General features: G+C 39.3%; 1 long non-coding RNA gene and 1 pseudogene across 3 annotated transcripts in view; one reads left to right on the top strand and one right to left on the bottom strand.

Moving 5' to 3' along the window:
• Gm1976 (predicted gene 1976) overlaps nucleotides 1-25783 on the top strand; it is a 74858-nt gene that overhangs the window by 36415 nt on the left and 12660 nt on the right. The window lies entirely within an intron of this gene.
• 2700099C18Rik (RIKEN cDNA 2700099C18 gene) overlaps nucleotides 23256-25783 on the bottom strand; it is a 25030-nt pseudogene continuing 22502 nt past the window's right edge. The window contains exon 10 of the transcript NR_024720.1: nucleotides 23256-23493. The product of NR_024720.1 is annotated as an RIKEN cDNA 2700099C18 gene (transcript). The remainder of the gene's footprint in view (nucleotides 23494-25783) is intronic.

The raw sequence follows: 25783 nt of genomic DNA, 5'->3' as shown, positions 1-25783 counted from the left end.
GAAATGGAGAGGAGCCTAAGGAAAAGAAGGTCCAGTGACAGGCCTAAGTGGGATCTAGCTCAAGGGGAGGTCCCAAGGCCTTACACTATTACTGAGGCTATGGAGTGCTCACAAAAAGGGGCCTACCATGACTGCCCTCTGAAAGACCCAACAGGCAGCTGAAAGAGTCAGATGCAAATGTTTGCACCCAACTAATGGACAGAAGCAGCTGACCCCTGTTGTTGAATTAGGGAAGGCTGAAAGAAGCTAAGGAGAAGGGTGATCCTGTAGGAGGACCAGCAGTCTCAATTAATCTGGACCCCAAGATCTCTCAAACTCTGGACAACCAAACAGGCAGCATACACCAGCTGATAGGAGGCCCCCAACATACATACAGTAGAGGACTTCAGGGTCTGTGTACATTCAGAGATGCACCTAACCCTCAAGACACTGGAGGCCCCAGGGAGTTTAGAAGTCAGGTTGGGTGGTGGTTGGGGGCATCTTCCTTGCTTGCATCTATGGTTCCTGATTTCCTTCCTAGGTTTTCTATATCCAGAGTTGTCTTCCTTTGGGTTTTTTTTATTGTTTCTACTTCCCTTTTTAGATCTTGGATGGTTTTGTTCAATTCCATCAGCTGTTTGGTTGTGTTTTCCTGTAATTCTTTAAGGGCTTCTATCTGTTTTCCTGTATTTCTTTAAGGGAGTTATTTATGTCCTTCTTAAAGTCCTCCATCATTGTCATCAGTAATGACTTTAGATCCATGTGTTGCTTTTCTTGTGTGATGGTGTATCCAGGACTTGCTATGGTGGGAGAGTTTGGTTCTGATGATGCCAAGTAATCTTGGTTTCTGTTGCTTCTGTTCTTACACTTGCCTCCTGCCATCTGATTATCTCACATGTTCCCTGCCCTTGCTATATCTGATTGAAGTCTGTCCTTCTTGTAATCCCAGTTCAGTCAGAACTCCTCAGAGTCCAGCTTTCTCTGTGGTCCTGTGATTCTGAGATTCTGGGTGTGTCAGAGTTCTTGGCAGACAAGCTTCCTCTGAGACTCTGAGATCCTGGTGTGACCAAGTTCATGGGATCCTGGGATCCTAAGATCCTGGGTGTGTTAGAGCATGGGGCTATCCGCTGAGTTCGAAACTAAGGTAGACTAGTGCCGACCAGAAGGAACCCAGTCAGAACCGGGAAGGAGCCACTTGTCGGGCAGAGTTCCTGTGTCCCTGCTCCTGCTGGTTCCAGGACCACACACACTCCCAGTGGTGTTGGAACAGATGCTGTGTTTTACTTACCAGTGATCCTAAGATCCTGGGAGTGCTAGGGCCCCTAGGGAGTGGAGACTCTTCTGGGGACTGTGGGACTGTCCACCGAGTTTGTGCCCAAGGTGGCCCAGCACTGGCGCTGACTGGAAGGAACCAAAATTTATGATTTTTTTTTTTTATTTTTCGAGGCAGGGTTTCTCTGTGTAGCCCTGCCTGTCCTGGAACTCACTCTGTAGACCAGGCTGGCCTCGAACTCAGAAATTCACCTGCCTCTGCCTCCCAAGTGCTGGGATTAAAGGTGTGTGCCACCACGCCCAGCAATTTATGAATTCTTAAAGGACTATCATTAAGGATAAATAAGTTGTCTATTTGTCTATATAGCATCATTAAAAGACAGTACATCTTAGGAGTTCTACAGAGATCTGCTTAAAAAGGTGGGCTCATACCTAGTGTTTGTTACATATGTTTAACAATAATATGAAAAGCATTTTAATAGCAAGAATGTTTCCTAAAATGATTTTCTCCTGGGCATTGCCTATGGGAACTAATCTGTCATGGATTATTTATTAATCCAAAGCATATTCATCTCAGGACCTTCACCTGCTAGTTATTAGCTTGTAGGCTTCTGACAATACATGCTTCTGGGAAACAAATTCAGGGTTTCCCTTGCAAGACAGGCACTTTACCAACTGAAATAGTTCCCTAGTCCTACTACAATTTTTTAATAACTTAAATATTTGTTATTGGTTAAAATCCTCAGAGTAATCTATTGTAGGCCCTTCTATTAAAGAGAAGCTCAAAAGGTTTAATAGTCTATATTATTATAAGATTGTAAAAGCCAAAGTTTAAAAATACTTGAATTAATTAACCTAGAAAAAATATGGGTGGTAGCCCACTAAAAGAAGTCTGTAATAATTCACACAGGGATAATGTTGACTATGCATCTAGCTTCAAAATTGTTGGCAACATTAAAAATAGAATTTAAACTATAGGGAAATTATGTAAAACTCTCTAACCTTACATAACCCAAAACATTCTAATAGGAAAATTACCCTTTAACAGGAATCATGAACAGGATTCCTCTTCAGTGGCCTCTTTTCCCCAGTTTATAGCTTGGTCAAGGCAAGGTCTTCTGTGAATGCCTACAATATTGGACTGTGAGAACCTTCCACATGCCTCTTTCCCAACAAAACTCTATCTCTCTTACTAGGAATTACCTATTTTTCTGTGAATTTATAAATTACTATGTGGATAGGCTCCTCCCCCTCTAGTACTTTACATTGTCCCATCAGCTGCTCCTAGTATAAATACAAACTCTACAGCTATATGAGAGCCTAGTATATTTCATGTGTTCTGCTACTACTTTGCATAAGGTTTTCAATGAAACTTACTATGTGGAGGGTTAGGGTTAGCTATTATGACTTTTGAAAATAGAAGTTTTAAGCCATTCCCAAGATGGAAAAAGACCCATGGGAAGCATTACCCTAGACAAATCATCACTGAGTCTCTATGGCCCATATCTCAGTGATTATGTTTTAGATAGTCTCAAATGCTCCAGAAAGATCACATTACTTGGCCAAAGCAGAAGCAAAAATCATATAGCCACAGAGATATAGGACAGAATAAACTGAGGGTAATAAAATGTCCACAGAAATAAGAAGGATTCTTGGAAACATTTAAGCTAAAGACTTGATACAAAAAATCAGAAATTATGTATTCACAAGTTGATTTTCAATTCCCAAGTTACAGACTGTTATATGATGCAAAGACCCTTCACTGTGGTTGAACTCCAAAGCAACTGGGATCTTTGTGTAAGGGAAGTTGCTCTTGCTTTGTCCTTACTACCAAGTGAATACAACATATTATTCACTTAAAAGATAGTCATCATCCTTGCAAAAGGACATTCATGGTAGGCTCTCCTAAACTAATCACTCCAGGAATGGAGTGCCTAGATTATCTCTATGGAGCATTAACTGATGTGTTTGTCATGTGTGCACATGTCTGACTCCAAGAGATGGCTGGAGAGTATGCTAAGGGAAACAAAAAATATGTTTCTATTCCAGATAGGAGCAGACACCCAAAGTAGCTCTCTGTGGCTAGCCAAGGATATGAGAGTTGACTTTGTAGTTTTCATGATATTGGATGGTCAATCTCACCTAACAGACTTGGGAACCTTGCTGATTTGATATCTTCTATTTTATTGGTCAATACTGTAGAAACCAGCCTGTTCAAGACAAGGACATAGCAAGAGACAGTGGAGAGACTTATGGTAACAAGACTCTAGTGTAATGGGAAGACACAGCAGAGGCAGCTCTTCATCTCTGGGTGGCATGGGTGGCTCTCTTACTTTCCCTTATGACTGGGAAGAGATGGTTTGTGCTTGGTGGGAATTATGTGTACACTGCTCCACCTTCATCTTCCTTTTCATCACAAGGCCACTTCCATGACCAGAAGGCTCTTTCCTGTATGTGGTTGATTTAAGTATTCACTTTTCTCTTCCAATTCTCCTATCATTTGGTAAAAAGGTATGTGAAGAGGGGGTTCCTCTCTGGAACACTTTCAATTGTGAATTCACTGTTCACACATTTTACAAGTATTTACACATAGAATAATCTCTTCATCATTTGAGAGTAACAAAAGTAAATGTTGAGTGAATAATAAATTAATGAAGTAAACTTAGCAGCTGATAATTTATAGAGAAAAAACAGTATGGAAAACTTTTTTGGCATTTTGTGATTTATAATAAGCCTATGTAGTCTTTGGAAGCAGAAGTTTCAATGAAAATACTCAAAATGATGAAGGTGGATGTGTAACTCTTAAAAGTGAAACACCAAGAAATAGTTTAGATTTTCATGTCTTAAACATGTAAATTTCACTGTAAAACATTTTAGAGAAACTATCATTGCATATATTTGAGACAGTAAGCTATTACAATCTGTTGTCTGGTAAAATATTTGTCACTAATTCATTCCTTAAGTCAAAATGAACCATGCCAAGTGCAGAAGAATGTTCTTTATTGCAAGCAATGCCATATATTTGCTGAGGTGGAATCTTCCTCTGCTCCCATCCACTCTGGGAAGGTCAAGGGGCTTCCAAAGTACTTCACAAATTCTATTTGGCTCTAAGGAGTAACCCAAAATGAAGACTGGTGAATAATTCTGTGTGCTTAAAGTTTGAATTTTAAACATGTTTAGCAATATTTAAAATATAGCTGTTAATGGGCAATTCTATAAAGTTTACTTAGCAAAAACGACCAATTTCCTGTCTTATATCTCAGCATTGCCTTTCATTTAGATCCCCCAAAAAACAAATTTCTAGACTTTTCCTTGTGCACCTTATGCATATTCTAAATATGTTCATGAAGGCCTGAAGATCTATCCATAGGGAAAATCTATTATAATATTGCCTGGTAAAGGTCAACCCCATTCCCTCTTAAATTAAATACCATATAATTCTCAGTCTAGCCAAACATGCTTCATCCTCTCTGATGTGCCACACCACACTCAGTTTCTTTTTCATGTATATCATTTACTTTATTCTACTGCCCATGCAGCAGGGACAGTATCTGTGTATTTGTTACCCCTTTACATACCTTGTACCCCAGCAGAGTTTTTTCATGACAGAGAATTTCTACATCACAAACAAACTGAATGGAAATTAATTGCATCAATCTTATTGGAAGTATACAATGGGTTCTTCTCTGATAATATGCTCCATATTACCTATCAACCCCAGTGATCTCTTGTTTCATTCACTCGTCTCCATTATGAGTCTCAAATCTGATTCATTAATAAAAGTGAATGAGAATATAACATCTCCTGAGAAATTATTTAAAGGCATACAAGCAGGTGAATAAGTTTTGCTTTTTAAAAGTAAATTTATTTGAGACCAGATCCCACTCTGTAGCCCTGGATGGCTTGGAACTCCCTATAGTGATCAGCCTGACCTTGAGTACAGAGAGTTCCTCTGGCCTCTCCCTTCTGAGAGCTGGGATTAAAGGCATGGAGAATTATGCCCAGCCTGAGACTGCTTTACTAATGCCTTCATTGAGACTAAAGAGCTGCTCTATGATATAGTTTTTAAAGTCCATGTCTCTGCTTTCCAAGATGTGGTTTACCAAGGTAGTCAATGGGTTCATTAGCAGCAACTCAAGGCTCAATATTAAAACAATATTAAATATTACCAAGACTTTTTTAGGTGACAGATGCAAAAAGTGTGCCATTTCAAAAGCCTAAGGTCTATCATGTTTCCTTAGAGAAACCATAGAACTATGGTGCACTCACTACAATCTAAGCATGTGTATGACAGCACCCTGCTTTTTTTTCTCTTTTCACACAGTTCTTAAGCTGGGTAAGATTCCACAGGGAATTTAATTATCAATACTTTTTCTCATGACTTTACAATGTTATAATACTGATTATGCATTAAGTGTAAAATAATAAATTAAAAGCCCTTCCCACAGTAATATAGCAAAAAGGATAAGTAATACACACACACACAAAAACATTAATATCAAGGCTAAATACTTACTGATTGACCTGGACCTGTGATCTAGATAATTTAATGTGTTAATACAACATAGAAGCACACACAGCCAGTCATTATCTTCTATTTTATCCAAGGTAATCAAAATAAAAATTTTATGTGTGAGGTTTTGTGTAAAAAAAGGGAAAAAACGTGGTGGCACATGTCTTTGATCCCAGCACTTGGGAGGCAGAGGCAGGCAAATTTCTGAGTTCGAGGCCAGCCTGGTGTACAGAGTAAGTTCCAGGACAGCCAGGGCTACACAGAGAAACCCTGTCAACAAAAAACAAAACCAAAAAAAAAAAAAAAAAAAAAAAAAAAAAAGGAAAAAACCCACTGACATCTTGTTTTGTATCAGTAATATTGTACCCTAACTCCTCTGAAAGAATCTATTGCCCCTTAAACATTCTGCCTCAGGAGCACAGTCCCCTAATTGAGTAGGTTTGGTAGTAATCGCAGTATGATCATCAAAGAGACTCAAGAAGGAAAATTGTAATATTTATTTGGGTGAATCAAGCAACAAGTTCCAGTATTCACCAAGATGTGAGTGGCTGGGACAACAAAAGACAGAATCTTGAGCTGTTTATAGAGCTAGGTCCTGTATTTGATAACTAAATTAAAAATGAGAGTCAGTTATCACTTCAGAAATCTAATCATACTTTAAATCTAATTTTTTAAATAATTTTTATTATTACGTATTTTCCTCAATTACATTTAGAATGCTATCCCAAAAGCCCCCCATACCCTCCCCCACACTTCCATACCTACCCATTCCCATTTTTTGGCCCTGGCATTCCCCTGTACTGGGGCATATAAAGTTTGCGTGTCCAATGGGCCTCTCTTTCCAGTGATGGCCGGCTAGGCCATCATTTGATACATATGCAGCTAGAGACAAGAGCTCCAGGGTACTGGTTAGTTCATAATGTTGTTCCACCTATAGGGTTGCAGATCTCTTTAGCTCCTTGGATACTTTCTCTAGCTCCTCCATTGGGGGCCCTGTGCTCCATCCAATAGCTGACTGTGAGCATCCACTTATGTGTTTGCTAGGCCCCGGCATAGTCTCACAAGAGACAGCTCTATCAGGGTCCTTTCAGCAAAATCGTGCTAGTGTATGGAATGGTGTCATCGTTTGGAGGCTAATTATGGGATGGATCCCTGGATATGGCCATCTCTAGATGGTCCATCCTTTTGTCTCAGCTCCAAACTTTGTCTCTGTAACTCCTTCCATGGGTGATTGTTTCCAATTCTAAGAAGGGGCAAAGTGTCCACACTTTGGTCTTTGTTCTTCTTCAGTTTCATGTGTTTTGCAAATTGTATATTATATCTCGGGTATACTAAGTTTCTGGGCTAATATCCACTTATCAGTGAGTACATATCATTTGAGTTCTTTTGTGATTGTGTTACCTCACTCAGGATGATGCCCTCCAGGTCCATCCATTTGCCTAGGAATTTCATAAATTCATTCTTTTTAATAGCTGAGTAGTACTCCATTGTGTAAATGTACCACATTTTTTTGTATCCATTCCTCTGTTGAGGGGCATCTGGGTTCTTTCCAGCTTCTGGCTATTATAAATAAGGCTGCTATGAACATAGTGGAGCATGTGTCCTTCTTACCGGTTGGGACATCTTCTGGATATATGCCCAGGAGAGGTATTGCAGGATCCAATACCAATCTGGTAGTACTATGTCCAATTTTCTGAGGAACCGCCAGACTGATTTCCAGAGTGGTTGTACAAGCTTGCAATCCCACCAACAATGAAGGAGTGTTCCTCTTTCTCCACATCCTCGCCAGCATCTGCTGTCACCTGAATTTTTGATCTTAGCCATTCTGACTGGTGTGAAATGGAATCTCAGGGTTGTTTTGATTTGCATTTTTCTGATGATTAAGGATGCTGAGCATTTTTTCAGGTGCTTCTCAGCCATTTGGTATTCCTCAGGTGAGAATTCTTTGTTTAGCTCTGAGCCCCATTTTTTAATGGGGTTATTTGATTTTCTGGAGTCCACCTTCTTGAGTTCTTTATATATATTGGATATTAGTCCCCAATCTGATTTAGAATAGGTAAAGATGCTTTCCCAATCTGTTGGTGGCCTTTTTGTCTTATTGACGGTGTCTTTTGCCTTGCAGAAGCTTTGCAGTTTCATGAGGTCCCATTTGTCATTTCTCAATCTTACAGCACAAGCCATTGCTGTTCTATTCAGGAATTTTTCCCCTGTGCCCATATCTTCGAGGCTTTTCCCCATTTCCTTCTCTATAAGTTTCAGTGTCTCTGGTTTTATGTGAAGTTCCTTGATCCACTTAGATTTGACCTTAGTACAAGGAGATAGGAATGGATCAATTCGCATTCTTCTGCACGTTAACAACCAGTTGTGCCAGCACCATTTGTTGAAAATGCTGTCTTTCTTCCACTTGATGGTTTTAGCTCCCTTGTCGAAGATCAAGTGACCATAGGTGTGTGGGTTCATTTCTGAGTCTTCAATTATATTCCATTGGTCTACTTGTCTGTCATTATACCAGTACCATGCAGTTTTTTTTTTTTATCACAATTGCTCTGTAGGTTAGGCATGGTGATTCCACCAGAGGTTCTTTTATCCTTGAGAAGAGTTTTTGCTATGCTAGGTTTTTTGTTATTCCAGATGAATTTGCAGATTGCTCTTTCTAATTCGTTGAAGAATTGAGTTGGAATTTTGATGGGGATTGCATTGAATCTGTAGATTGCTTTTGGCAAGATAGCCATTTTTACAATGTTGATCCTGCCAATCCATGAGCATGGGAGATGTTTCCATCTTCTGAGAGCTTCTTTAATTTCTTTCTTCAGAGACTTGAAGTTCTTATCATAAAGATCTTTTACTTCCTTAGTTAGAGTCACGCCAAGATATTTTATATTATTTGTGACTATTGAGAGGGTGTTGTTTCCTTAATTTCTTTCTCAGCCTGTTTATTCTTTGTGTAGAGAAAGGCCATTGGCTTGTTTGAGTTAATTTTATATCCAGCTACTTCACTGAAGTTGTTTATCAGGTTTAGGAGTTCTCTGGTGGAATTTTTAGGGTCACTTATATATACTATCATATCATCTGCAAAGAGTGATATTTTGACTTCCTCTTTTCCAATTTGTATCCCCTTGATCTCCTTTTGTTGTCGAATTGCTCTGGCTAATACTTCAAGTACTATGTTGAAAAGGTAGGGAGAAAGTGGGCAGCCTTGTCTAGTCCCTGATTTTAGTGGGATTGCTTCCAGCTTCTCACCATTTACTTTGATGTTGGCTACTGGTTTGCTGTAGATTGCTTTTATCATGTTTAGGTATGGGCCTTGAATTCCTGATCTTCCCAAGACTTTATCATGAATGGGTGTTGGATTTTGTCAAATGCTTTCTCCGCATCTAACGAGATGATCATGTGGTTTTTGTCTTTGAGTTTGTTTATATAATGGATTACGTTGATGGATTTCCATATATTAAACCATCCCTGCATCCCTGGAATAAAACCTACTTGGTCAGGATGGATGATTGCTTTAATGTGTTCTTGGATTTGGTTAGCGAGAATTTTATTGAGTCTTTTTGCATCGATATTCATAAGGGAAATTGGTCTGAAGTTCTCTATCTTTGTTGGATCTTTCTGTGGTTTAGGTATCAGAGTAATTGTGGCTTCATAGAATGAGTTGGGTAGAGTACCTACTATTTCTATTTTGTGGAATAGTTTGTGCAGAACTTCAATTAGATCTTTAAAGGTCTGATAGAACTCTGCACTAAACCCGTCTGGTCCTGGGCTTTTTTTGGCTGGGAGACTATTAATGACTGCTTCTATTTCTTTAGGGGATATGGGACTGATTAGATGGTTAAATTGATCCTGATTTAACTTTGGTACCTGGTATCTGTCTAGAAATTTGTCCATTTCGTCCAAGTTTTCCAGTTTTGTTTAGTATAGCCTTTTGTAGAAGGATCTGATGGTGTTTTGGATTTCTTCAGGATCTGTTGTTATGTCTCCCTTTTCATTTCTGATTTTGTTAATTAGGATGCTGTCCCTGTTCCCTCTAGTGAGTCTAGCTAAGGGTTTATCTATCTTGTTGATTTTCTCAAAGAACCAACTCCTTGTTTGGTTAATTCCTTGAATAGTTCTTCTTGTTTCCACTTGGTTGATTTCACCCTTGAGTTTGATTATTTCCTGCCGTCTACTCCTCTTGGGTGAATTTTCTTCCTTTTTTTCAAGAGCATTTAGGTGTGTTGTCAAGCTGCTAGTGTGTGCTCTCTCTAGTTTCTTTTTGGAGGCACTCAGAGCTATGAGTTTTCCTCTTAGAAATGCTTTCATTGTGTCCCATAGGTTTGGGTATGTTGTGGCTTCATTTTCATTAAACTCTAAAAAGTCTTTAATTTCTTTCTTTATTCCTTCCTTGACCAAGGTATCATTGAGAAGAGTGTTGTTCAGTTTCCATGTGAATGTTGGCTTTCCATTATTTATGTTGTTATTGAAGATCAGCCTTAGTCCATGGTGGTCTGATAGGATGCATGGGACAATTTCAATATTTTTGTATTGTTGAGGCCTGTTTTGTGACCAATTATATGGTCAATTTTGGAGAAGGTCCCGTGAGGTGCTGAGAAGAAGGTATATCCTTTTGTTTTAGGATAAAATGTTCTGTAGATATCTGTTAGATCCATTTGTTTCATCACTTTTGTTAGTTTAACTGTGTCCCTGTTTAGTTTCTTTTTCCACGATCTGTCCATTGATGAAAGTGGTGTGTGGAAGTCTCCCACTATTATTGTGTGAGGTGCAATATGTGCTTTGAGCTTTACTAAAGTGTCTTTAATGAATGTGGCTGCCCTTGCATTTGGAGCATAGATATTCAGAATTGAGAGTTCCTCTTGGAGGATTTTACCTGTGATGAGTATGAAGTGTCCCTCCTTGTTTTTTTTTTTTTTTTTTTTTGATAACTTTGAGTTGGAAGTCGATTTTATTCGATATTAGAATGGCTACTCCAGCTTGTTTCTTCAGACCATTTGCTTGGAAAATTGTTTTCCAGCCTTTCACTTTGAGGTAGTGTCTGTCTTTTTCCCTGAGATGGGTTTCCTGTAAGCAGCAGAATGTTGGGTCCTGTTTGTGTAGCCAGTCTGTTAGTCTATGTCTTTTTATTGGGGAATTGAGTCTATTGATATTAAGAGATATTAAGGAAAAGTAATTGTTGCTTCTTTTTATTTTTGTTGTTAGAGTTGGCATTCAGTTCATGTGGCTGTCTTCTTTTTGGTTTGTTGAGGGATTACTTTCTTGCTTTTTCTAGGGTGTGATTTCTGTCCTTGTATTGGTTTTTTTCTGTTATTATCCTTTGAAGGGCTGGATTCGTGGAAAGGTAATGTGTGAATTTGGTTTTGTCGTGGAATACTTTGGTTTCTCCATCTATGGTATTTGAGAGTTTGGCCAGGTATAGTAGCCTGGGCTGGCATTTGTGTTCTCTTAGTGTCTGTATAACATCTGTCCAGGCTCTTCTGGCTTTTATAGTCTCTGGTGAAAAGTCTGGTGTAATTCTGATAGGCCTGCCTTTATATGTTACTTGACCTTTCTCCCTTACTGCTTTTAATATTCTATCTTTATTTAGTGCATTTGTTGTTCTGATTATTATGTGTCAGGAGGAATTTCTTTTCTGGTCCAGTCTATTTGGAGTTCTGTAGGCTTCTTGTATGTTCATGGGCATGTCTTTCTTTACGTTTGGGAAGTTTTCTTCTATAATTTTGTTGAAGATATTTGCTGGCCCTTTAAGTTGAAAATCTTCATTCTCATCAACTCCTATTATCCGTAGGTTTGGTCTTCTCATTGTGTCCTGTATTTCCTGGATGTTTTGAGTTAGGATCCTTTTGCGTTTTGTATTTTCTTTGATTGTTGTGCCGATGTTCTCTATGGAATCTTCTGCACCTGAGATTCTCTCTTCCATCTCTTGTATTCTGTTGCTGATGCTGGCATCTATGGTTCCAGATTTCTTTCCTAGGGTTTCTATCTCCAGCGTTGCCTCACTTTGGGTTTTCTTTATTGTGTCTACTTCCCTTTTTAGTTCTAGTATGGTTTTGTTCATTTCCATCACCTGTTTGGATGTGTTATCTTGTTTTTCTTTAAGGACTTCTACCTGTTTGGTTGTGTTTTCCTGTTTTTCTTTAAGGACTTGTAACTCTTTAGCAGTCTTCTTCTGTATTTCTTTAACTGAGTTATTAAAGTCCTTCTTGATGTCCTCTACCATCATCATGAGATATGCTTTTAAATCCAGGTCTAGCTTTTCGGTTGTGTTGGGGTGCCCAGGACTAGGTGGGGTGGGAGTGCTGTGTTCTGATGATGGTGAGTGGTCTTGATTTCTGTTAGTAGGATCCTTACGTTTGCATTTCGCCATCTGGTATTCTCTGGAGCTAGTTGTTATAGTTGTCTCTGGTTAGAGCTTGTTCCTCAGGTGATTATGTTAGCCTCTATCAGCAGACCTGGGAGACTAGATCTATCCTTAATTTCAGTGGTCAGAGTACTCTTTGCAGGCAAGCTCTCCTCTTGCAGGGAAGGTGCCCAGTTATCTGGTGTTTGAACCTGCCTCCTGGCAGAAGTTGTGTTCCACTCACCAGAAGTCTTAAGATCCTTTGGAGGGACCTGTGAGGACCTTGGGGGTGTCCAGAAACTCCGCGCACAAGGAAGTCCGCTGCTGGAGTGAACAGGAAGGGACTTGTGCCCCAGCTCAGGCCGGATTATCTGCTTCCCTTGTTAATGCAGTCTCAGGTCCGGCATGATTGGATTAGAGCAGACGCTGTGTTCCACTCACCAGAGGTCTTAGGATCCCGTGGGGAATCCTGTGTGGTTCCTTGCGTGTGTCCAGAGACTCCGCGGGCAAGGCACCCTGGTGCTGGAGTGGGCCGGAAGGTAAATCTAATTCTTAATTTAAAGCTATTTTAAACTTTTAAGTTTTTAATTCCCCCTAATTTCCAATTTTTGGCATCTAAAGTTTCAAACATTTTGTATTTAACATTAGTTGTCCAGGAGCACAAGAGCAAGTGATGATACAAACAAAGACTTGGTTTACTATTTTTTTCTCTTAGGCATCTAACTAATAAAACTATGAAAACACAGAACAAATAAAAACGGTTTTACCTTTCACCAACTGACCTTTTACTTTGATCAGATGAGATCTGTAATAAGATAAAATAATAAATATATGCACAATGTTTAAAATGAGTCACATAAAAAATAGTCAAGGTATTTTCCTGCCCCATCCTGCCTTATTGTTGTTGAGATGGGTTCTCAACTATGAAGCCTTGGCTAACCTGGAGCTTATGTAGACCAAACTGGTCTTGAATTCATAGAGATATGTCTGCCAGGCCCATCAAGTGATGGGATTAAAAGCATGCATCATTATGCTAGGCCATCAAAGTGGTTTTCTTAATATGACAGCCATATAAGATAAATATATTACAAAGGCTGAGAAATTATATTTTGGCAAAGGACAAGATTAAGGAACAGCTGGCCCCGAAATTATATTTCTTAATCAAAATTCCACAGGGTTTTAAAAATATAATTTAGTAGATAAAAATTACTTTAAATGTATTCATAACTATATTATTTTAAATATCCTTGCTATAGTTTATTATGCTAATGCACTAAACAATGGTGTTTTAAAAACACAATTTTTAATATATATTAAGAATGCGTACTGGAAAATTTATTGAGATATCTGGTCAAACTGAAACCTCTTTGCTCAACAAGTATGTTTTTATTAACAGACAAATTCCTTTGATCAGTAACAGGTATTTTTCTGTAACATAGATGTTGACACTAAGTGTCACTCCAGGCCTGAGCATCACCTAACTTCGCTTCTTTCATATGAACATTCTTTACCCATGTACAGCAAGACTTTTGGCAGTTCACCAAAATGGTTTTCTTTCTTTCTTAGATACTTTGTTAGTCTGCATCTTTAATCTTCCTTCAAGTTAAATGTGGCAAATGCAAAGTTCCTCTGGTCAGTTCTGAATGCTGAGGCTGAATGTGGTGCCAGAAGCCACTTGTACAATGGAAAAGATTCTGTATGCCTGGATACATGAATGACAGCAAATAACTCTCTCCAACAGACACTGACCCTGGTCTACTCTCAGTGGTGATGTGGTATGGTAGAGCCAGCTCACATTTTGTGTTTGTTGCAGAAGTAGCAGTGCACTAATATGTCACAATGGATTTTAATACAGCCATCCAGAGAACTATGGCTGAGCTAAAAAGTACCAGCAAAACTAAGCAATACAGTGTTACATAGTGCTAACTTACATAAGAAGTTCGTGAACATTACGTCATTTTATACTTGTTCATTCTTTAAAGTGTTATCACATTCCATTAATTAAGGACTGGCAGACATAATAGCAGATATAATAGAATTGTGTTCAGTTCCTGGCGAAAATAATAACAGTCCTGGTCCCTTACTTAATTTAAACAATATTGCAAGTCAGCTGCTCCTTTTTCATCATATTGATGAGATTGCAAAATAGAGCTTTTATATAACAGAAGCTAGCATTCAGTATCAGAAATGCCATATTTTTTCCTTTATTGCTACTTGGTTTTATATTTTTATCTCCTGACACAGATGATAACAAGGTACCTATGTGAAATCAAGATTCAAGAGCTGATGTCCCAGATCAAACACAAAATTTAATCTGGACAGTAACAGTGTCAGAGCCAACCAAGAGTACTGGAATAACAAAAGAGTGGCTGTAACAGAAACAGGAGTAACTTTATTTACCATATACAAAAAGTATTTTAAACTACGAGCTTAATAAAGGAGAATAATTCACCTGTCTTAGTAATTCATCATTTTTTTTCTCCAGCATTACAGACTTACATGTTACTCCTTTACCTAAAATCTTTATCTTTCATGGCTTCTCCTGATGAGTATTGTAAGCTAAACTGCTAAATTTAGTACTCAGTTTAGGAGTTTTCACAATCTTACACACTCTGCTTTCAGCACGGAGCCTCTCAGTGATTTTGCCTGTCTTGCCATAACCAACAATTCATTAGAAGATGAAGCTTTTCCAATGCAGAGAATATGGTAAAATTGAGGACATGTCACTTCCAAGATAAAGCATGTCATATATCTGTGTCTCATATTTTTCTGACTTTGCTTCCAAATTCACAGTGCTACAGGAACAAAATAAAATTTTCTTTAGGATTAGTCTCTAAAATTTTGCTTTTATATTGAACTTTTTCAATTTTAAGCAAAATATCTTCAGTTTTAAAAACCTTATTTTCTTCCTGTTCTCGAAAATATACTTAAATCATCACTCAAAATTGCTAACTTATAGTTGGTATTTATGAAGACAATGAATCCGTACATCTAAAGGGTAAAAATCAAAACTCTAAATAAATGAAAAGTAATTTATACAAATAAAGTAAGAAAGATATGAAAAAATTTACTGTAAATCATATACTGACTACTTTGGTCAGTTTCTCCCTCACCTGATCCTTCCTTTGTCCACTCAACTGTGTGTCACTCTTCTTTGGTAAGGAATCTTTTGAATCTTCAATCTTAACCTTTGATTTATTCTAACTCTGGCCTTGTTTTGTTTTAGTTCTCTCTTCTTTAAACATCTCCGTCTTTTGAGGTAGGACATTATCGAGTTGAGTCTTATTTCTTTCAGTTTCCTGATTGTGAGAAATCAGTTTGTCAGGTTTAAGTCACATTTTCCTCTAAAAAGCACATACTTCAGGAATCTGCACACACTGATACCTAAATTCTCTCTAACTGACCTGATGAGGTTATGTTAAACCATCTGCTATAATTCCACAGCTTTATAATTAGAATTAATTAAAGATATTTGCATGCTGGAAAAAAATTTAAAAAACATTTTCCACTTTTATCTTATTAAAATAAAGCACAGACATTTTCCCAAGTTCCCATCTTCAAGGCCATGATGTGTAATGGCACCCTAAAAGGACATCTAAGGGGTGGGGGTGCTTAATATACCAAGTATCAGAATTTTTTTTTACAAAGAAAAATTTGAAAAAGAAAATTCACACCAAAAAAAACCCTCCCTCATCACATAGAAAAATCACTCGATATATATATATATATATATATATATATATATATATATATATATATATATATTGATGGCACATATACTATATTATGCTATACACATATAATATGGTCTTTTTATTCAAAATGTTATATTTTTACAGCAAAAGTATATAGTCAAAAATAGGAATCAGAATATATTTAGTAAAATGACATTTTCAAATTTTCAAATATTTTACCAGTGTACATTTTGGTCATTTCAAACCTTTTACATTACACCTTAATTGAAGGTTTTTTTTTTCATTTTTCTTTAGAAAAACTTTTAGAAATAAACTTGATAAATGAAATGGTTACATTTCCCCAAGAATTTCAATGAATATTTCCTTTCAAAAAAGTAATTCATGCTGATATAATAGAAATATGGAAAAGATTGTATACTTTGGCTTATATCCAAAAGCATTAGATATATCTGTTCCTTAAGTTTTAACAAAGTTGTGGGTCAGAAGCATCTATTGCTAAAGTGAAATTTAATAATCAATGAGGTATATATATATATATATATATATATATATATATATATATATATGTGTGTGTGTGTGTGTGTGTGTGTGTGTGTGTGTGTGTGTGTGTGTATTTTGTTGAGCATGTTTGTTTTTTAATCACAATTTACTTATTTGGGTTTCTTGTGTATTTCAGGGAAGTTTATGAAATATCTTTATATAAAATATTTGATACTATCTATATTATATCCTGGACAAGATTCTCAGTTTCATGGCTTTCAGTTCCAGAGCATGCTCTTCCTGAGCCATGCAGAGCAACTGATAGAAAACCTAGGCCCTTGTAACTTACAAACCAGATATCAAGGTTGAAGATAACTCAAACCATAATTTACAATTTGAAAATTGTAAATTTAGGGGATGCTGGAGATATGGCTAACTAGTTAGGAACACTGAATGCCCTTCCCAAAGCCTCAGGTTTTACATTTACAGCACCCACTTGGTAGCTCGCAACTGACTGTGACTCCAGTTCCAGAGGATCTGGTGCCATTTTTAGCCTCTGAGGGCATTGCACACACATGGCACACAGATATACATACACACAGACAAAACATCCATACACTTAAAATAAATGAAATAAAATAAAATAAGATAAAATAATATAAAGTTGTACACTTAGTAAAGTCAAACTCATCTTATGGGTAATAATCCTTAGAAAGGTTTCCTTAACCAGGATGTCTGATCTTTTGACAGTGTGATATTTAGTTTTTGTCATTTTGACACAAACTAGAGTCACCTGGGGAGACAGAGCCTCAGCTGAAGAAATGCCTCCTTCAGATTGGCCTGTAGGTATTCCTGTGGGGCATTTTCTGGATTAATGGTTAATAGAGTAGGCTTCAGTCCATTGTGGGTGGTGCCACCCATAGACAGGAAGTTCAAGGAAATTAGCTGAGCAAAAGCCATAAGCAAGACAGTAAGCAGTTCCCTTCATGGCTCCTGCCTTTATCCCTGCTTGAGTTCCTGTCCTGACTTCCCTCAATGATCAGGACATGTAATGTAAGCCAAATAAACCCTTTCCTTCCCAGGTTGCTTTGGTCAGTGTTTTATACCAGCAACAGAAAGCAAACTAGGAAAGACATTGACACGATATTGTCATCACATTCACAGCTGTGCTGGGATGCATGCAACCCACACTGGTCACACTGGCTAGACAATAATATATCACTCAATTATTATTTATGCTCATTTGTAACTCTGGTACTTTAAAACAACCAGTACTGTATTAGCCTATCTTTTCCATAAATGTTTACTTGGAGTGACTATTTTATTCTTCTATAAAAACGTTTAGTACTAAAAGTTGTTAAATAGCATATTATCATGTTAATGTAATGCATCCCTACTTTACATTCAGCACCAGAAGTGGAAGTGCTTTCATCACTGAAATCTTACAGTACTCATTCCTGTTGGATGAGGATAACTGCATGGGTAGGAACCAAGTTCCAGTATTTTCCAAGAGCAGTATGCACTGTGTGTGTGTGTGTTTCTTTTTAAAATATTAAGTTATTTATTGCCTTGGACCAGCCACCAGACCAGGATCAATTACTGGTAGCAATGGGTGGTGTTCCAGTTGCAGGGAAGTGGTGGATGAGGGGCTAAAGTAGCTTACTTTTGGTAATTTCTTTCTTTCTTTAACCCTTTGCTATTCTAAAGCCAAAAGTCTCTGGCTTCTGGTAATTATCTCCTGTTAATAGCAGCAGGGGATTAAGAGAAGAAGATTTATTAGTTTCTGTCTGGCTTAAGGATCTTAAGGATCAACAAATGGTTCTGGCTCAACTGGCGGTTAGTATGTAGAAGAATGCAAATCGATCCATTTTTATCTCCTTGTACGAAGCTCAAGTCCTAGTGGATCAAGGAATGCCACATAAAACCAGATACACTGAAACTAATAGCAGAGAAAGTTGGGAAGAGCCTCGAATATATGGGCACAGGGGAAAATTCCTGAGCAGAACAGCAATAGCTTATGCTCTATGGTCAAGAATTGACATATGGGATCTCATAAAATTGCAAAGCTTCTGTAAGGCAAAGGACACTGTCAATAGGACAAATTGGCAACCATTAGATTTGGAAAAGATCTTTACCAATCCTGCATCTGATAGAGGGCTAATATCTAATATATACAAAGAACTAAAGAAGTTAGACTCCAGAAAACCAAATAACCCTATTAAAAATGGGGTACAGAGCTAAACAAAGAATTCTCAACTGAAGAATACTGAATACTGAGAAGCACCTAAAAAAATCTTCAACATACTTCGCCATCAGGGAAATGCAAATCAAAACAACCCTGGGATTCCATCTCACACCAGTCAGAATGGCTAAGATCAAAAATTCAGTTGACAGCAGATGCTGGCGAGGTTTTGGAGAAAGAACACTCCTTTATTGTTGGTGTGATTGCAAGCTGGTACAACCACTCTGAAAATCAGTCTGGCAGTTCCTCAGAAAATTGGACATAGGATCCAGCAATATCACTCCTGGGCATATACCCAGAAGATGCTCCAACATGTAATAAGGACACATGCTCCACTATGTTCATAACTGAACCAGAGTTCTCTGCAAGAGGAACCAGTGCCCTTAACCACTGAGATCTCTCTCCAGCTCCTTGAACAGGATGTGTTTTCATCCTTTCTCAGGAGAGATCACCTAACTCTCCCCTTCCCTCAATGAGCTGTTACATGCTATTTTCTCTATTTGTATTTTAGCCCTGCTAGGCTCTAGTGGGTGAAGTGGCTTGCTTTAAAGCTTATCTCTCTCTTTCATTCCGAGGCTGGAGAGTCTATGAAGGATAAGCAGCTCCAGGATTACAGTCTTTCACAGCATTGGCACATCCTGTTCTCCACCTACCCACTCACCCAACCACCAATCTACCCACCAACCCACACACTCAGCCATTTTACCAGCCCACATTTAATCTTGCCTTCCTGTCCCACAACACCATACCCTGGGTTAGTGTAATGTTCCTTGGCAACATGAGAGCTAAAGTTGCTTAACATTTAGTTTCTTTTGCTTTGTTCATGTCACCATTTTGCCCAATTCAGCTTCTTGGGCAAGGGTTTGATTTCTAAGATACTTGGCAGAACTGCTTTGCTCCTTCCACTGTTCTGTGGGTTCTGGAGATCAAACTCAGGTTTCCAGACCTGGAGAGCAGCGCCTTTTGACCCACTGAACCAGCTCACTAGCCCTGAGGCCTAACTAAAATATTTACCTAAGACAGAAGCAGAAAAGCTGCTCTAAGTTCTCTGGGATTCAGAGTCTAAATTTTCTCTAGGCCCCCTTCGCATACACACACGTGTGCAAGTGTAAGACAGGACCCTAGGCTGGCCTCAAACTCCAGATCTTCTTACCTTAGCCACCCAAATGCTGGGATGACAGGCATGTAGAATCACTCCCAGACCTTAAGACTTTTATACCAGAGAAGTTTAATTTTTACTTTTTTACTTTCTTTTCTTTCTTTTTTGGATACATTTTAAAACTAGGATAGTTAGGCCCAGCTACTTAAGTGGAGAGCTAAGATCACTAAATGTGAGACCAGCATGGACAATGTAAAGGAGACTCCAGCTCAGAGAGAAAACAAAAAAGCTGGGTCTCTCTCTCTCTCTCTCTCTCTCTCTCTCTCTCTCTCTCTCTCTGTCTGTCTGTCTGTCTGTCTCTCTGTCTCTGTCTCTCTGTCTCTCTCTTAGAATCTATAATCTTAGCTCACAGGAGGTTGAGACAGGAAGTCAGCCATGAGTTTCCGGACCCATCCCTCAAAAACAAACCAACGGGGCTGAAGAGATGGCTCCAGAGGACCCAGATTTGATTCACAGCTCTGGTAAGGTGGCTAAAAACCATCTGCAATCCCAGGGATCCAATATCCTCTGGTTTCTCTGGACATAGGCCTGTATGTGGGTCAGACATACATGCAGGCAAAAACTTACACATGATAATAATAATAATAATAATAGTAATAATAATAACAACTAATCCAAGCAAACCCAAGTGTTAAAATATAGCAGCATAGAGCCATACCATGACCAAATGGTATTTATTCTAGGGATGTATAGATATACTTTTGTTTTTTTGAGAGAACTTCAAATTGAATTCAAGGTCTAGGGAAGTGCTTATCCACTGAGTTATAGCCCCAGCCCGAGAAAGTGATTATATGAAAACATTTAGAAAAAAGTCACAATCCATGTCCTAGAATCCCTACAAGTTATTTGATAAAATTTAACAACCAAGCCTGGTATGGTGGGTAGATCTCCCTCTGTGAGTTTCAGGCCAGCCTGGTATACAAAGAGAGTTTCAGAACAACCAGAGCTGTTAAACAAAGAAACCTTGTCTCCAAAAATCAAACAAACCAAAAACAACAACAAAACATTAAGGAAGAAAGGGGTACTTTTGAAACTTGTTAAATGTTAAGTCATAGCAAAAGGTGTTATTCTCATTTATTTATCTATGTACGTGGAACTTTGTGCCTGTAGTGATGAGACCTGATAGTTTACTGAGTGTCTTTCTGCCCTGCTCCTCCCTTTTCCCTTTAGTTCTGAAGGGGTCTCATGATCCTTTTACATCAGTTGCCAGAAGGGTGGATCATGCACTACCATGCCCGGCTTCTTTCTCTTCTAATTAACATTTTGCTTTTGCGGGGCTGGCAATAGCTGTATTGACTAGCATATAACAGGCTTTGAGTTTGGTATCCATAACATGTAATTTGGACATAGAGACAAACTGTAATCGCATACTTGGATGGTGGAAGTGGGAGGGTTAGAAGTTTAAGGCCATCCTCTGCTATGCAGGGAGTCTGAGACCAACCTGGGCTAGACTTTGCTGTTAACCTGCTATATACCTCCGGGTGGGTGGGACTGCCAGACCTTAAGCTCTCAGCATCCTCAATGAGTGCTGTTGACCAGCATCCCTCACTGACCTCTGAGCTGCGGGTTTGCTTTAACAGATTTGCTCCCCTCTTCCCCCTCAGTTCTGGGATCAAATCCAAAGGCTGTGACAGGCTAGACAAGTACTCTGACAGTAGCCTACTCTTACCACACTACTACCATGTATTACAGGAGATTAGTAACAACTTGAGGGGTTTTTTTTTTTTTTCTTCTTTAAACATTCTTTTTAGCCACTCTAGTTTATGTGTAACAATGTTTCACATAGTAACTGTAATAGAATTAATTGACATCTTAAGGTTTTACATTGTTTTCACTGATCTTCCCTCACAGAAGGGACAACCTGTTGAATCAAGTCCTGGCTCTGTGAGGGTGGAAGAAGCTTCATGGAGTCAGTTTGCTACCAAATCCCCAGTTGTTCTACTGTCTCAGGCCAGTGCTGCTCTGCGGCTCAGTGAGCAGCCTAAGTTCAGCAGTTTTGGTAGGCAGTTCTTGCTACGCGGCTTGCACATGGCTTGTTTCTAATGTCACGGCCACATTGATGCCCTAAACACGGGTCATGCTTAACTTGAACTGGCACTGAGTCTTTCAGTACCTCTTCCTGGCACATTTTCTTATTAACACCGATTTCAGATTTTGCCTACACTTAATGTGTGTCCATTTATCTGTCTGAAGATAACTATCTCAAGTGTAATTTTTCTGCTTGAGTCATTTGATGCAGATTCTTGTTTTTTGCCGAGGCAGACTTATGTTTTGCCGAGACACAACCTGTGGGAGGACACGTGATGTTTGGAGAGAGTATAAAGAATATTCAGTGGACAGTGACCAGGCCCTTGCATAGCTAGCCTTGCAACACTTCATTGGTCTTACATCTTGGATGATCTTCACTTCACTAAGAGGGGTGGCAGAGAACTTCTCAAGGCATTCTGGCTGGTCCTGGTTGTTCCTGCTGACTCCTGCTGATTCTGAGGAAGCCTGGCAGTTTCTGTTGGTTTGCACCCCTGCTACTGATTTCTGTTTGGTATCCTGACTCTACTGGACTGGACTGTTGGTATCCTGTCAAATGGAGATTGGAATTATCCCCAAGGAACTACTTCTAAACAGGTCCACATCCCTTTATCCTATTTACCATTTTCTCTCCCCTACCTTTGGATGGTGGGCTAGAAGGGGAGTCAAAGTGTTTAAAAACCCTTATTGATTTTTCTCCCTCTTTTTTTCTTTTTTAAATCTAAGCCTACAACTGTCTTTTGTTTATTCTTGGGTGCTGGGGAGTGAAGCTACAACTTTGAACATGCTAGGCAAGTTCTCTACCTGGGCTACATCTACCCAGCGCAAGAACTTTTAAAAGTAGGCAATGTTTAAACAATCTGAAATGTTTTATTAAAGGACCTGCATGTCTCCTCTAGGCTTGAGAGCAGCTCACTTCATTCCCTTACGGATGGAGTAGGGAGGCTTAAGGTGTTCAGCCCTGAGTCCTCAGAAAAGTATAGTATACTTTTATAGACTTCATATAAGCTCTTTTATATAAGCTTATATAAAGGGCACATAACTGACATATGGGGGGGGGGACTTTGTGGTAGAATAGCCTCCCTTAAGTTGCCCAAGGCTCTTCAGTGGTGTAGCTGTTTGTGAGTTGTCCTGTGGGTGGGACCCTTCATGGGATAACTGCCTGTATGTGGTCCAGGGGATTTCCTGGTGGTGTAGCTGACTTGGTTCATTTTTGATTCTGCAAGTAACCCCAATGAACTTACTGATTCATGTGGATTTGGATGGAATCCTTTTGTTGTTACCTGTTCCATGCAGGTGAAGAGATGCTTCTTTGCATCTCCCCAGGAAGAGACACCTAACAGGGAACCTGAGCGCCAATACCTCTGGCTTTGCAGGCTGAGTAGCCTCTGCTGTATATTGTTAACTGCCAACATGGCAGGAAAAGACTTGTAGGCAGTGAGTGGGTGTGTCCTAACACGGTTCAGCTGAGTTTGCTGAATCCCAGTTTAGCCTATGCCATGCATTTTCTCATCATGTCAGAAGTGAGTCACAGAAATGGGAGGGGACACCCACACTTTACTAGTACACTTTATTAACTGTCTGATATGTCCAAAAGGTCAATTTACCATGTTATCATAATTTGGGGATAAAATACTATGTTATGTCTATGAAAGATTATCTTCATTTGTCGGGAGCCTTAAGTTGGGCAGCATTTCTCTTATACTTCTCTTCGATCTCTCTGATGTTTTCCAGATCTTCAGACATGAATTCTTCGTACTCTCTGTCGGCTTTAGCATTTTCCTCTTCAAGATGTTTCTAGTGGAAACAATGCACAGTTTTTAATGTACGAACACAAATTTGTTTCAAGTGTAATATTTACATATAAGAATGGCATTTATAGGGGCTGGAGAGATGGCTCAGCAGTTAAGAGCACTTACTGCTCTTCCAGAGGACCTGAGTTCAAATCCCAGCAACCACATGGTGGCTCACAACCATTTATAATGAGATCAGATGCCCTCTTCTGGTGTGTCTGAAAACAGCTACAGTGTACTTACATATAGAAAGAAAAGAATGATATTTATAAATTTAAAAAAGAACCAGTTAGATGAAATAGTAGATGACTGTAATCTCAACACCTGAAAGGCTGAGGCAGGAGGTGCTACGCATACTCCAGTGACGTCTGCTTGACAGGCCAAGAGGCCTGAAAGCATTCACGAGGAAAAGAGTTTCAAGGAAACTATGCCTCCTGGAACCTTGGCATTCTCATAGCCTGTATCCCTGCGTTAGAATGGTGAATGTGCTCTTTCAGTATTGTTTTATCATAAGTGCCTTTAAAGATTGAATTCTGACATAGCTAAGCCTCCATCAGTGTTCCAATGTCCTAGAACATCCTTGAAGCTTGGAATTTAGTAGGAATTCAGTAAGAATGTTACCTATTCAGTAACATTCAAATTTACTTCTAGTAGAGATGGTGAAACTAATTAGGTGTTACAAAGAACGGAGCTAGAGTAGCTCAGGGCTAGTCTGAAGAGTGATTACTTAGGACAGTAGACAGTCTCACTCAAACAAGGGAATACACAATGGCCTAGCCGAATAGGTGGGTTTACCATGAAAGAGTTAGGGAATCCCCCTGAGTCAGGTCTCTTCACTAGGCCCAAAGAAACAGCATAAATCAGGTATTTACTAAGAACTTCTGGTGGTGAGCTTAACAATAGACTAGCATTACACCTGGCTCCCTTCTTAGTGGTAAACACGGCCTGGTCCCCACCATCTTTTGATGTTTACATTCCTTTTGTTTTCTGTCACTGTAACTTGGCGGATGTGTCCCGTCTGGTTTCTTGTTATTCTTCTGTATAAAAAGTTTGATGCTCAATTTGAAAAATTACACTCAAATTCAACACGCTCTCTTGTGTCATATCTGTATATCATTCGCTGACTCCTTCCCCCACCTACCACCAGAGACCCGTTCCACGCAGATAGGAGACCCAAAAAAGGGGTTAGTCTGCGGCAAGGAGGATCACAGTTCAATACTAGTCTGGGCTGCCAAGCAAGACCATCTCAAATGAAAAAAAAAAAAAGGGGGGGGGGAAATTCACGTCTGGCCACCAGCTCTGTGATTCCCTGTGCACAGTGGTCTGGCTAGTAGAACAGGTCTACTAGTCCAGATTCAAAGTGGCACATTTGGAAGTGGGAATTGCAAGGCTGAGGAAAACAAAGACATAGAGTAGGCCCTGCAGAATGTGTTCACAACCAGCCCAGTTGCCTTGTGATGCATATCATCATTCTGCAACATATAACTGTATTGGCATATTGGGACTTGGTTTTAAGTTTCATATTTACTGCATGTATTTATGATTGTGGTTAAAATTTTATTTATTTTGAGTATTTTGTGTATATGAGAGCTGTATCTGCATGTACACCTACATGCATGCCAGAAGAGGGCATCAGATCATAGATGCTTGTGAGGCACCATGTGGTTGTTGGGAATCAAACTCAGGACTGCTGCAAGAGCAGACAGTGCTTCCCTCCCCCCCCCCCCCCCGCACCCCCCCCCCCCCCCCGAGACAGGGTTTCCCTGTGTTCCCCTGGCTGTCCAGGAACTCACCCTGTAGACCAGGCTGGCCTTGAACTCAGAAATCCATCTGCCTCTGCCTCCCAAGTGCTGGGATTAAAGGCATGTGCCACCACTGCCCGGCTGATGGTGCTCTTGCTAGCTGAGCTATGTCTCTAGACCATTGCTTTTTAAGAGGGAGGTTTCTCTGTGTAATAGCCCTGACTCTCTTGAAACTCATTTTGTAGACCAGGATGGCCTCAAATTCAAAGATCTACCTCTATCTGTCTCTGAGTGCTGAGATTAAAGGCTTATTATTATTATTATTTGCTTGTAATTTGTATGTAGCCCAAGGTGGCCTTGAAGTCCTGGCCGTCCTGTTGCTTCAGGTTCTGAAGTGTTAGGATTACCACCATGACTACTGATTGCTTGGCATCTCACAGTTTGCTCGTGTTGATCTGTGTTTTTGAGACAGTGTCTCCCTCTGGAGTTCAGGCTGGTCTTAAAACTGTGGTCCTGCTGGCTGGGCCTACCTAGTTTTCAGATTATAATCCT

This window comes from Mus musculus, chromosome 17 (genome assembly GCF_000001635.26).
Source record: "Mus musculus strain C57BL/6J chromosome 17, GRCm38.p6 C57BL/6J".
NCBI lineage: Eukaryota > Metazoa > Chordata > Mammalia > Rodentia > Muridae > Mus > Mus musculus.
This window is presented reverse-complemented; position numbering and strand designations above follow the sequence as displayed.